The sequence below is a fragment of the Drosophila miranda genome (assembly GCF_003369915.1).
Source record: "Drosophila miranda strain MSH22 chromosome Y unlocalized genomic scaffold, D.miranda_PacBio2.1 Contig_Y2_pilon, whole genome shotgun sequence".
Lineage (NCBI taxonomy): Eukaryota > Metazoa > Arthropoda > Insecta > Diptera > Drosophilidae > Drosophila > Drosophila miranda.
In genome coordinates this window covers 36,074,254-36,089,170 of record NW_022881614.1, presented here as the reverse complement: position 1 = coordinate 36,089,170, position 14,917 = coordinate 36,074,254, and the positions used below count along the sequence as shown (strand labels likewise).

Here is a 14,917-nt window from a genome sequence, read left to right as displayed (position 1 = left end):
TGAAGACAACGCGTGCTTAAGTCTGAGTGTCAATACACTACAGTTATGCAATACCATACAGTGATCAGAATAAACAGGAATTGTTTTAGGATTTTGCGGTTCCAGTTCATTTCATTTTGGATTGACCGACCAAAGCAAACCTGCTTTTTCACTTTAGGCATCTTGAGTTATTCGGATTTACAATTTTATATTGCCAAATCGCGATAGTTGTCCAATGATTCAGTGCACGAGGTCATTAACCTATAAATAGTCCATATTAACGAAAATAGAAAAGCCTACTGAAACCAAATAGATATTTTGTAAGTATTCTGGCATGTGGGAAAGACAGACCTTATTATTACAATTAATACCTTCTTATATAATTTTTTTTTATTAGTTTTTCTTTAATTCCTTAAATATTGTCTGATATACAATGGCTGTAAGGCGAAGTACAGATGATATAACAACTGCTTTGCACGAAGCAGAACCATTTTGTGGAATTTGCAACGAAGTATTGGGAACTAGTGAGATGATAGCCAACACCCCGTGTAGACACAAATTCCATAAACTTTGTATTTTGGAACAGATTAGGACAAACCCAAAATGTCCCACCTGTTCATTAGATTGTTCTTCTCTGGCACTAACATTCTCTAACAACACGTTGTTAGCCGAGCTTAACGCCGAAGGAACACGTCCAACTAGTGCTAACGAATCTTTTAGCACAATAGACGGAACGTCTAATCGACCTAAAAAGGGCCAAAAGTTTATTAGAAGGGGTATGAATACGAGATCAACTCAACGATCCCGGTTAGATCGCTCACCAACAGAAACTGAAACCAACAACACAACCCTTCCAATAACCACTCAAGTGGAAATCGCTAACTACGTCCAGTCTGCTGTAAGCATTCAACAGGCTCAGTTAATGGAACAACTAACTTCATTTTTAAGCAAAACAATTGAATCTTCGATTCAAAATCAATTAGCGTCACTCCAGTTGACACAACCAGAGCATATCACACCCGATGTTTCCGGTGACGATAACATTAACCAAACAAATAACGTGGGTATCGGTCAAGCACGAGATAGTCACGCAGAAGTTCTTTTAGATTTTTCAAGAGCGAGTGCAAATCGAAGTAATTCGAGCTCACACGTAGCACCAGCAAAAGTTTCCAGTATAATGCAGAATTGGCGCATTAAATTCGATGGTTCAAAAACATGCATGAGGATGAATGAGTTCATTTATCGAGTACGTTCTCTAACGCAACAAAATCTTTATAACAAATATCAATTGCTTTGTGATCACTTGTATCTTTTATTCGCGGGAAAAGCTAGTGATTGGTACTGGAAATTCCATCGAACCTACCCAAACTTTAATTGGGATACGTTTTGTATAGAGTTTAGACGAAGATTTGAAGATGTTGAGACCGACTATAATATCTGGGAAAAGATTAGGAAACGTCGTCAGGGCGAAAACGAATCCTTCGATGACTTTCAATATGCTATCGAAGATCTCGTGGATAGGCTTCAAAATTCGGTTACAGAAGAAGATGTTGTGAATCTACTTATTAGAAATTCCAAGCCCACTCTTCACCACGAGCTTCTTCACTTAAAGATTGCCAACAGATCGCTATTACGACGAGAGGTACGTAAGCACGAGCAGTTTTATAACGATATAAAATCGGTCAAGCAAAGGCCTCTTCGCTCATACGTATTGGAATTGTCAGGTCCAGACGATAGCGAGCAGCTATTCGATGACTTGGTCGAGCATAATGAAGTGTGTCAAATACAACGTCGTACTTCACAGACAGTTCCAACTTGCTGGAACTGTGACAACAAAGGTCATAAATTTGACGATTGTGTAGGTCCTCGTAATATCTTTTGCTACGGGTGTGGAACAAAAGATACTTACAAGCCGGTATGTCCCAAATGTAACCCTCCGGGAAACCTGCAGAAGGATGTGTTAAACAACAACAAGCAGACACATCCTTAGAAAAAAGTTTGCAAGAATCACCTACTAGTTTAACGAACGACCAAAGTTTAAGGAAGCCTAAGATCAGCTCACAAACAGAAGAGGAAACCCTGCCTACGGCATATCATTATTCATTTACTCCTTTACCTGAAAGGGAAGCAAATTATAGTACAACGCGTAAGAAAATTTTTGATAAGATAGATAGTTTTAAGAAAGCCCAAACGTTCAACTAAACGTTTAAGACAATTTTGGAAGATGGTTCGCAAGAATAAGAACAAGTTTGTTTCAGCTATATTTCTTAGTTCGGATAACAGGCTGTATACCAATGTCACCATTGAAGGCAGTGATTACGTAGCTTTGTTGGATTCGGGGCCACAATCAGTTGTATTGGAGGCTCAGCCGCGAAAGAAATGTTGGCGCATTGCAAGATTAAAAAGTGTTCAGGAGCAATACGAACGGCTAACGATACTGAAAGTAAGGTTATAGGCAAGCTGGTAACACAAATTAATTACCGTGGATGCACGGCAGACCTAGAAATGTTTCTTATTCCTGAACTCAAGCAAGACGTCTATTTGTGGATAGACTTCTGGCAAAAATTTGGACTTTTAGATAAAATCACACACACTGCAGAGGTATCTGAATTAGATGTTGGAGGTACGGATGACGTCGAAGAACCACCGAACCTACATAAATTGACAGCAGACGAGAGAATTCGCTTAGATAAAGTGATAGGTTGTTTTCCATCTTTCGCTACTGAAGGATTAGGTCGTACCAGTTTAGTCACACACTCTATAGATGTTGGAGCAGCTATTCCCGTAAAGCAACGACATTGGCCGGTATCACCAGCCATTGAGAAATTGATGTTTGCCGAGGTGGACAATATGCTTGCGCTCGATGTTATAGAGGAGTCGACTAGTCCCTGGAGCAGTAATTGCGTTTTGGTAAAGAAAGGCGAAAAATATAGACTGTGTCTCGATTCAAGAGAGGTGAACAAGGTTACAAGACGGGATGCATATCCGTTACCACATATTGATGGTATTCTAAGTCGGTTACCACCCGCTCGTTACATCACTGGATTAGACATGAAACACGCATTTTGGCAAGTCCCGTTGGATGAACAATCGCGACAGTACACTGCATTTACAGTGCCTAACCGACCGTTATATCAATATAAAATGATGCCTTTTGGTCTTTGCAATGCCGCTCAAACTCTCTGTAGACTAATGGATCGAGTTATTCCAGCTCATCTTCGTACACGTGTGTTTGTATATTTAGATGATCTACTTGTTTTATCAGAGGACTTCGAGTCGCATTTACTGTTGTTACAGGAGATAGCGTTGTGTCTACGCAAAGCAAATCTAACCATTAACATAGGGAAATCGAACTTTTGCATAAAAGAAATCACGTATTTGGGTTTTATTATTGGTAATGGTCAGATAAAGACAAATCCAGACAAAATCAAGGCCATCTCGAAGTTCCCTGTGCCAGTTACCGTTAAGCAACTGCGTCGATTTTTGGGGTTATCCGGTTGGTACCGACGTTTCGTTGAAAATTATGCTACCGTTAGTTCTCCCCTAACCGAGTTGCTTAAGAAGAAAAAAGATTTACAGTGGAGTGAGGATGCTCAACAGTCGTTTGAGACCTTAAAGTCCTGTTTAACCGCATCACCCATTTTGATAACTCCTGACTTCTCAAAACCTTTTATTTTGCTCTGTGATGCTAGCACTTACGGAATCGGCTGTGTTTTAGCGCAAGAACGAGACGGCGTTGAATTGCCAATTCGGATAGGCCGTTTCAGAAATTATACATAGATCTCTTGGGACCATACCCACGCACGAAAAAGGGAAACATAGGATTGCTCATAGTTGTCGATCACAATACCAAGTTCCATTTTCTGTGTCCCCTGAAGAAATTTACAGCCCCAAAGATCTGTGAATATCTGGAAGGGTCTCTCTTTTATACATTTGGGGTGCCAGAAGTCATCTTGTCAGACAATGGATCCCAATTTAAATCTAGCTACTTTCAGGCATTTTTAAATAGCTTCGGTATAACACAAAAATGCACAGCTATTTACTCACCGCAAGCGAATGCCAGCGAGCGACTGAACAGATCCGTGATAGCTGCGATACGAGCTTATATCGGTAACGAACATTCCAATTGGGACTGTAACCTGAATGCCATTAGTGGTTCATTGAGATCTACCTTACATAGGAGTACAGGGTATTCTCCATATTTTCTAGCATTTGGTCAAAACATGATGTTGAATGGGAAGGATTACGCGCTCTTGCGTAAACTAGACCTTTTGAACGACGATACTAGAATAGAGAACCCAGATTCCTTGCAGCTAATCCGGCAACAGGCTAAAGCGAATGTCATAAAGGCACACGAAGAAAATTCGCGTAGATACAATTTACGCTGCCGTGATACACAATTAAAGATTGGAGATTTGGTATATGCTAGAAATTTCACACAAAGTAGTGCTGTAAAAAAGTTTAGCTCTAAACTAGCCCCTATGTTCATTCCCGCTCAGGTAATTAAAAACCGAAGTCCGTACTATTACGAATTGGTCGATGAGAACAAGAAATATCTCGGCGTGTATCATCTGAAAGACATTCAGATCAGGAAATAATCTCTCCTAATCAGGTTCTTCAGATAATTATTCGTCGAGCAGGTCTTGTATAAATATCTGTGGTGTAGTAGCCAGCACAAAAATATAGGGAATTGGTTATCTTCTTTCGTCTCGTGAGACCCCCTAGTGATCTTTCAAATGATCAAGCTTTAGCCGCTCTTAAGGTTGGATCAAAGCTTTAGCCGCTCTTAAGTCCGAACGCCCACGCACACATGCAAGCGACGGACAGTGGGAAGCATAGACGGCAATCGTACGATTGCACAGTTAAGCTATGCTGTGCATTAGACGATCGTCTAATGCTGCTCGAATGTTCTAGATCAGTTAGTAAAAAGCTCAAAAGCTCTGCTGCATAGGCTACTCAGTCCATCGTCTATTACTGCTTTGAACAAAAGAAGAAAGTTGATCGATCTGTAAAGACGTGATAATTCCCGAGTGCGAGCAACATACACAGTGCACACATATATATATAGTGCTGTCCGGAAAATATATATATTTCCACATATATATGCTGGAAGCATGTAATTACAAGTGCCGTACAGTCCAGTGGTCAGTGAATAAGAAGAATTTAGTGCAGATATATTTGGGGAGAAAGGTATGTTTTCATATTAATGCCGTGCACGTGCTGACATAACCTATGTTGCAGGGAAGTGTACCTAAGCTGCCCCATCGCGGTATAGTCTCGAGAAGACTACCCTGGGAGCTGGCTTAAGCGTACAGTTGTCGAGGTCGCTCCAACTCCAACCATAATTCATCTTTTCTGGATCTTATATTACCACCGAGTTCGGAATCTCCAAAGATCAGATCAGCCTCAATCGCCAAGAATATTTAGTGCTGCTCAGTCATAAATAACTAAATATAGGCTTGGCGGAAGATTTGTCAGTACGGCCAGGAACCATATACATCGCACCTGTTGACCTCTAACCAACTTCAGGCGGGCAAGAGTCTACAAAGCAGCCGCACGGGATCGAGTTTTGTCCAATTTACATTTAATTCATTATCAAGTTCAAACGCACAACGCCAGCAGCTTTACGTTATGTAACTGAAACTTTATTAACACCCCTCTTTGATGTTACGCGCGTACATATCTACATACATATTGTGCATATGCACACTAAATTGTCTTTCGTTTGTTACTTTTTGGTTCAATTTTCGTGATAGAGCATAATAATTAAATTTCTGTCTGTATTATGAAAACCAAAACAACTGGCTGATGACTATGCGACGGTGTTTGTAGCGTTATTGTATTGTATGCATTATATATTTATGATTTTCCATATTTTAAACAGCTGCGGTCAACATCTACGACATCATTGGGCCCAACGATCAGCGTAAGACAATAACGCTGGAGTGAGTAATTATGTACAGCGAAAAGTAGTTTGGTCAAAAGAGCCATTGGCTTGAAAGTGTAGATATGCATACAACGTATAATGATTCAAACCCGTCTGCTCAGTGTGTATAATGCACCCCAGTCTGATCTAGCTTTTGTTTACGATTTCGATTCTTATTCTCTCGTTTTTATATATAAATATATATCTATACCCTAATAATTTTCATGCTCTAAATAATGAATTTATAACTAAACTTATATGATAATTAGGATTAAGGAAATATTACCTACAAATTAGAACCTAAGTCAATTGTTGTGTTTCTACAACTGCAACGTAATGAATATTGAAATTGAAGTCTCCCATTATATTAAAATATGAATCGTTTTGAATTGAAATGAATCTTTAAAATCATAAAAATGGTCTGTCGAGTATCCGTTCCAGGATCTTATAAAATGTGGTAAATCTTAGTAAAGGATTCATCAAGGGACAATGCAAGAACTCGAACGCATTGTCATGGTAGGGTGGGTACAGAAGAGAGGGGCAATCAACACCTAGGTTCTCTCTAAATAGAAATGGTTCAGTAGGGCTTTTATTTGGCGTGTCGGCGCTATCAGTATTTCAGTTTAGTTTGTTTTTGTATAATCACTTATAGTTTCCCGTAAAGTGCACTATTTAAATGTAGTGGAGTACGATAGTACAATTAGGTGAGGAAGAACCCCGACCATCCGGCGAGCTAGACCCGAGCCTAGCAAGAGTGCACACGACCAACCCTATTTGTACGCCGTCCTTAAGTTCAGTCATAGTCATCTGCTGATATCAAGGGCCTATATATCTGTTTACATATATATAATTAAATATGCGACACTTCAGTTTACGTTTTAAAAAAGGTTTTATTCTTCACTTAAACTTTAGCGTACATTGATTAGTTATTTCCCCGACGATGACTGCGGTCTGAAGTCTTAAACGGAATTAACTTTGGTTGAATTCTCCGACGGTGTCGCGATTGACGTTTGTCTTGAACAGAACTGAGTTGGCTTCTTAGATGCAGACTATTTATATTATGATGCTCGGTTTGGGATTCGGATTTGGATTCGGAGGCGTTGGCTTCGACTTCGGCTTCGGAGATGGAGTACGTGACTCGATCGATATGTGGGAAAGGCGGCTTTTGATGAAAGGCTTCCGCTGCGTATGATCGGTGTTGCATTACTTGGGGGTGGCTGAGAATAGGGCCTCTGATTGGTCAGCTAGGATGGTGTGATTCTTGAGAATCGATTCGTAATTGATCTCTGAAGAGTGGCGTGATTCTGGTGCGGCTGGATTCTAGTGCGGCTGGATTCTAGGGCGGCATCTATTGTTTTATGTTCAACTTCCAGTTTAGGGTGTTTGTTTACATTGCCTGCAATCGGCTGCGCGTGGTCCATTTCGAGCGTGAGATTGTTTATGAGGGTTCGAAGCTGAGGGTGTCGTATTGTTTATAGTATTGTGGGTGCAGGGTAATAGACATAGACAAGGGTATGCGGAGCATGGACTATAGATATGTCACTACCCCATTGTTAGATTTAAGCCTGTCCTCAGGCGATTATCCTTGGATATAGTTCGGGTGCGTCTAAAACTGTGCCTGCTGGGGATTCCTCTTCTTCGTCTGAAGGTGTTTCTATGTGCGGGTCGGTTTTAGGCTTATTGCTTTTACTTAGATTAAACAATTTGTAGCTTAATCCTATTATGATTATGACAAATAGTAGTATTAAGCTTACATGTAATACATTATTTAATCGCGTATTTTCTATTACGATTTCTTTGGTTTGCAAATAAGACAATGGTTTAATTTTTGTTACGTTATTGTTGATGTAGATGCCTTGTGCAAATTCTGGTATGGAGTTGGATATTAAGAATTCGTTTAACTGTACACTGCAATTATGTCTTTTTATCAATGCGTTACCTTCTACTTTTATTTCTTGGTTTAGGCAATCTTGGTTTAATATGGTTTTTGATAATTTCCAAGTTAACAATTGGGTTGGGTTCTATGAAACTTATTTGAAAGTTTTGGTGTGCTTTGGTGTATGGACATTTTGTTTCTACTTGTTTGACTATTCCTGAAATACGTTCGTCATTTGTTTTTCGTTTTGATTCTTTTTCATATACCTCGTTTTCTAGAACGTAATAATTGTTTTGCGTTAGGTCAGTGAGGATGTTATTATCTTCATCTGGATATGGGACAGTTTTAAGTATAGGAATATTTCTGATCTCTCGTGGGATGTTGGAAATTATTAGTATTTCGTTAGTGTCTGTTTTCAACCAGGTAGATGTTTTGATATTTAATAATTTCTCTGAATCGATGTGTTTCAGGTAATCCTGCCTCAATAATTTTGGATTAAAGATCCCTAATCTTGTTAGCTGCATGCCTAATTCAATATCCTCTATGTACTCTGTAAAATGTTGGAGGTTAAATATTAATATCTCTAGTTGCTTATTTCTATCATTATCCTTGTTTAATTTATTGACAACTTCTATGCCAGAATTTACTGCTTGAATATTGCACTAAATATTGAACTTGGATTTCGTTATTAAATTGGGTTGCCTGTTCTAGTAAACTCTGATATGTTTCATCTGTTCTTGTTATATTAATTGTTAGATAATGGTATTCATAATTAATGGGTATGTTAATGGTATTTTTTTGGAATATGAGATATCAATTCCTTGAGTTGATGGGATCTATCTCTATATTCTGTCCGGAAGACTGTAGGACGGTGAACATTAGTAAGATTATAATCTTAATCATGTTGTAGCTCCGGTTTCTCAGTACTCTCTTCGGGTACTCTGCAATTATCGTATTTACTTTTATTAGATTTTTTCTTTCTTTTGAATTTCGTTTTATAGTGGGTGATTTTCCTCCCTCTATTTTTCTCTTCAAAGTGCTTTTCGTCTACCTGCCTAATTTCCCCTGTTCTTTTGAACGGGTTGGTTGTTTTTGTTTTAACTAGGGGTGCATTCTTGTAGCGTGTGTCTACTTCAAAGTCGATTCTATCGTTATTCAAATGATTGATCTTCCTAACTTTATTCAGTTGAGTGTTATAATCTGGTAGTCCGGCGTACAGGAAGATATCAGCTGGGGATCTTTTTGTAGTATTATGAACCGTTTTATGGTTATAAGTGTATAGAATTAACTCGAATTTTGTGAGCTTGTTTTCTATGTTATCCTCCCTTGAAATGATTCTTAATTTTTCATTGATCGTTTTATGTAGTCGTTCTACATCAGAAACTCCGTTTTTACTGGTGGTGATTTCGATTTTCACATTTTCCGCATTCAACCATGCTTGCAATGCTGCGCACATAAAGGCTGAATCTTTGTCGGCTTTAGTTCCCTGTGGCTTGCCCATTTCGTTAAAGACTTTTATGATGGCTCTCTTGGTTTCTAACCAGTCACGACTCTTAACTTCTACAAGGGTAGCGAATTTAGAATATACATCAATGCATGATAGGAATTGTTGATTGCCTACCAAATAGAAATCCATGACATACTTTTCTCTGATATTTTGTATTTCAGGGGTGATTTCGAAGGTTAGATTGGTGTTACGATGCTCAGTTTTAGCAACGTTGCACGTGGGACACTCATTGATAATATTTTGGATTAACTTTTGATAATCGGGGTAGTAGAATTTTCCTTTAAACCAATTAGTGGTCTTTTCGATACCTGGGTGAAGTAGCTCTTTATGATTCTTCAATAATTGTTCTTTGAATTCGGAGTAGTTGGGAATATTTATGAGTTTGGTACTGGATTTAATCAGTTTAGTGAAGTGATTTGGACTGATTATCTCCAGGAATGCCCTTTGGAACAGTGAGAAGTCTACTTCGTTATGGAAATATAGTGCACTCTTTTTGGTACACACATATTCCTTTATTATATCTTTTGCTAATGATTCTGTCATTTCGGTATATTCGATTATTATCAGTATCTTGTGGAAATAGTGGGATGTTTCTACCTTATCCTCATTACCTTTAATCAGTTCTATTTGCCTATTATAGTAATTGATTGGTCTCTCTGTAAGTGGAATATAATTTGTATTATCTTCTTGCGCGCTATGGACCGTTGCACAATCACTATTAATGGTTTCCCCGAGTAGGTTTTCGTTAATATTTACTCTTGATAGCGCATCGGCTACATGGTTCTCCTTTCCGGGTAAATATTTTATTTTGAAGTCAAATTCATTTAATTTGATCTTCCATCGTTGTAGCTTCATATTTGGTTCCTTGAGGTTATTCAACCAAATCAAGGGTTTGTGATCACTTAATATCTCAAACGTTCTACCAAACAGGTATGATCTGAAATACTTAGTTGCCCAAACTATAGCTAGTAATTCCTTTTCTATTGCTGAATAATTGATTTCGTGTTCGTTTAAGGTTCTACTTGCATAGCAGATTGGTTTGTGGTCTTGCGACAACACTGCTTCTAATGCAATGTTACTTGCATCGGTTGTTACCGTGAACATTTTGTTGAAATCTGGGAATGCGAGGATGGGGTCTGAGGTGATAAGTACTTTCAATTTTTCGAAGGCCTCGACGTATTTTTCCTCTGTTGGGTCTATGACTGCTCGTTTCTTTAATTTGAGTGTCATAGGTTTTGCTATATTAGCGAAGTTGGGAATGAATTTCCTATAGAATCCACATAAACCTATGAATGTTTTTATTTTTGTGGTTGTATTGGGTATTGGAAAGTTTATTATGGCAGATATTTTCTTTGGACTAGGAACTATGCCGTTAGTTGTTACTACATGGCCTTGGAATTCCGTTTCTTTCTTCAGGAATTCACACTTATCCATTTGTAGCTTTAAGTTGGCGTCTCTCAACTTTCCAAATACTCTCCTTAGTGACAACAGGTGTTCTTCCAATGAAGTGGAAAATATAATGATGTCGTCTAAGTATACGAGGCAATCTTTGAAGATTAACTCTTCTAGCAGATTGTTCATACATCTTTGGAAGGTAGCGGGGGCAGTGGTTAGCCCAAATGGCATACGAGTGAACTCGTAATGACCATGCTTCGTGGAGAAAGCTGTTTTTGGGATTGAGCTAGGTTCCATAGGAATTTGATGGAATCCCTTAGCTAAATCGATTGTTGTGAAATATTGGCACCTACCTAGTTTATCTAGTATTTCGTCCATTCTGGGTGTAGGAAATTTATCCTTTATTGTCACCTCGTTTAGACTTCTATAATCTACTACCATACGATATTTCTGCTTTCCTGAAGCATCTATTTTCTTTGGTATCATAGCGATGGGTGCACAATAGGGAGAGTTCGACTTACGAATGATTCCCTGTCTAATCATATCTTTGATTTGTTGAGTCACTTCTTGATCGTGTATTTGAGCATATTTATATGGTCGACGATATACAGGATCTTCGTGATGGGTTTTAATTTCGTGCTTTATAGTACTAGTGAAGGTCAAAATGTCACCTTCTTTATACTGCACGTCTTTAAATTCATAGAGAACTTTCTTTAGTTTCTCCTTTTCTTCGTCATTTAAATGTTCCAACCTTAGCTGGTTGCATTCCCTTAATTCATTCTCTAATGCGGAAGCGAAGTATTGCTCTCCTTCAGGAGATGGGTCAAGGCACTTAGGTGTAGTTATATCTTCCTTTGAAGATGGCTTAACACCTTTGTGTGCGGTCTTGCCGACGTCAATTGCTTCTCCACTTTGGATGATTAGGTATGACCTTTCTCCTAACGTTACCGTTTCATTTCGGTAATCGATGACGGCTTTGCTGGCCATCAAATATTCTCTGCCTAAGAGTATGTCATAATTTTCAGAAAAATTATGAATATAAAATTTTTGTTTTGTCGGACAGTTTTTGGTTGCATTACGTGTAATGCTCTGAGTCAGACGGACGGGTCCATTGATGGTATGGACGGTGAGGTTGTCGCTATCGACTTTGGAATCTGTATAGTTTTCTTTTATTATATTTATTGACGATCCCGAGTCCGCGATACCTCTTAATTTTTTATTATTTACGATTATTTCTATATATGGTCTTCCTCGATTTCTTCCGAGGCACTCTGCTGAAAATTTACATCCATTTTCATTTGTCCGCTTTGGCTTTCCCTAGATCGTTTGACTGGCTGAATTGGTGCACTGCTACCTGCCTGTGTCTGATTGATTTGATAGTTTGTGGGATTCTGTACTCTGCCCTGGTTTAAGGAATTTCTAAATTCGTTAAATAATCCTTTATTATTTACGGCATTATTTCCTGAATTATTTCGATTCGATCCATGATTATTTCTGGAAGTACTTGGGTTTTGATTGTTATAGTCGTTACTACTATAGCGAGGGTAATAAGTTCCAACATTCCTACGATTCTTATTTCCGTCTCTTGAATGTCCGTGATTCTTGTTATCAGTTACGAAATTTTCGTAGATTCCTAACTCTTGAGCTGATTTTTCTAGATTAGCCATAGTAGAAATGTCTTTCTTTGCTAAAATGATGAACAGTTTATTGGGTAGAGCATCTTCTATGGTATGTCTGGTGGCATTTGCCAGAGCGTTTTTAAAGATTATCTTATTTTCTGGGCTAGTATCCAGATTTAGTTTACTTACTATAACATTTGACTTAATTTCTAGTTCTTCTACGAACTTACGAATATTCCCATTGAATTTGGTGTCGTGTAATTGTTGTAGCAGCGTCTCGTATGGAGTGTGGTTGTTGAATTTGCTGATTAGGGCTGCTTTTAGATCGGTCCAGGTGTTGGGTTGAAGGCTTTGTGATAAAAGTTGTGCTCGTCCGCACAGTTGACCCTCAATGGCTCCGTACATGATGCTTTGTTGCCGGATGTCTTCTGTTGAGTACAATTCGGAGATGTACTCGATCCTACTTATGAACGAGCTTAGGCGTTCTTGGCATCCGTCGTATGGTGACGTCAAGGCTTGGTTCAGGTGTATTTCTGTTAGCGGCATGTTGATTTCTTTTTATTTATTTATTTTTTTCTAATATTAATTGAGTTTCAATCGTGTGTAGATTCTTTGGCGGATCTCTTTAGTATTAGCGTTACTTTTTCTCTGATCACTGTAGGTTATTACGCACTGTAACTGTCACTACGCCAATTGATCGTCTTAAAAAAAGGGATTCACTTTTAACTGAGATCCTACCGGCTGCGCCAATTAAATATGCGACACTTCAGTTTACGTTTTAAAAAAGGTTTTATTCTTCACTTAAACTTTAGCGTACATTGATTAGTTATTTCCCCGACGATGACTGAGGTCTGAAGTCTTGAACGGAATTAACTTTGGTTGAATTCTCCGACGGTGTCGCGATTGACGTTTGTCTTGAACAGAACTGAGTTGGCTTCTTAGATGCAGACTATTTATATTATGATGCTCGGTTTGGGATTCGGATTTGGATTCGGAGGCGTTGGCTTCGACTTCGGCTTCGGAGATGGAGTACGTGACTCGATCGATATGTGGGAAAGGCGGCTTTTGATGAAAGGCTTCCGCTGCGTATGATCGGTGTTGCATTACTTGGGGGTGGCTGAGAATAGGGCCTCTGATTGGTCAGCTAGGATGGTGTGATTCTTGAGAATCGATTCGTAATTGATCTCTGAAGAGTGGCGTGATTCTGGGGCGGCTGGATTCTAGTGCGGCTGGATTCTAGGGCGGCATCTATTGTTTTATGTTCAACTTCCAGTTTAGGGTGTTTGTTTACATTGCCTGCAATCGGCTGCGCGTGGTCCATTTCGAGCGTGAGATTATTTATGAGGGTTCGAAGCTGAGGATGTCGTATTGTTTATAGTATTGTGGGTGCAGGGTAATAGACATAGACAAGGGTATGCGGAGCATGGACTATAGATATGTCACTATATATATTTAAACTCTGGTACACTACAACTTTCACCACACAATATAGCTTGATCTTGCTTTTTAGTCGATTCTCCGCCGACTTGCAGTTATGTAACTTGGTATGTATTATGTAATACAGGGACACGTGAACTTCCACTAGAGTTTGGCACTATTGGCACAGGCACAACCGAAGTGTTTTGGGAGAAAAATGGAATTGATCCGCGTGTTCACCGTCGCTGTCGGCTTAAGCGGCATAGACGAGTCCCTTCCATGGAATTCGGTCTCGAGAGACGAAAAAGAACATTCGAGCAATTAAAGCTCCATATTCGAAGTAGCTGTTTTTAAAGCCTTGGTGTTCGAACTAATCAAGTTGGCGCGTGATTTGAATCTGCTTTATATCTGGGAAATTATAAGGGAATTTAATCTGGGTTTGCTTCACTGGCCACTACATGAGCCATGATGATGGTACTATGTCCGGAATGGCTTGGCCGAGTCGTAGAATGGGCAGCGGCGTGTGACTGGCTTACTTCAACAGCAGCCAGCAACTCAGCTTTCAACGATATGAAAAGAGTATCGAAGATTTCGCGCAGCTCACTCCCAATCTCGTTTTGATCGAGAGCCTCCAACTCATTATGGGCCTTATTAAATTCCTCTCGAATTTCTGCCAACATATCAAGGCGCCCCTCGACTTCCGCGGCGGTCAGCTTATCGATTTTATTCCCCGCGAAGGATTCGCAAAGCCTGTGCAATCGATCATATAATGACTGACTTTTACGCTTATACAGACTCAGTCTGGAATCAGCCACCACAATATTTCCGCCCGCGCCTGTATTCGGATCGTTGTCCATGTTAACCGTTGTGCAATTCGACACAACAACGGAAAATGAAATACCGCTTAAGCGACGATGTATAGACGCGAGAGCGAGAATGCAAGACACGAAAAGTCAAGAACCGCGGCTGCAGCTGCGCAGAGAATGAGAGATTCGACGCTTAAAGTACCGGAATTTGTCTATAAAAATTCCAGCCGCACTCTCACTGAATTTGCACTTTAAACTGTTTTTCAACGTGCACCCAAATGTATTTGTTGGTAGTTAAACTACCCAACAACAAAATATTGTATAAATAATAAGTGTTTTAACGGAAAGCGATTAAGCAATGGTTTTATATCACGTCGGGGTCACCAATGTTTG

At 39.3% G+C, this 14,917-nt stretch overlaps 1 protein-coding gene and 1 long non-coding RNA gene across 2 annotated transcripts in view; one reads left to right on the top strand and one right to left on the bottom strand.

Moving 5' to 3' along the window:
* The window catches only part of LOC117193975, a 95,934-nt gene that overhangs the window by 58,822 nt on the left and 22,195 nt on the right, over window positions 1–14,917 (top strand). The window lies entirely within an intron of this gene.
* On the bottom strand, window positions 46–969 carry LOC117193194. Its single transcript, XR_004474528.1, has 3 exons — window positions 801–969; window positions 351–725; window positions 46–240 (listed from the first exon to the last, which is right to left on the bottom strand). It is a non-coding gene; the product is annotated as an uncharacterized LOC117193194 (long non-coding RNA).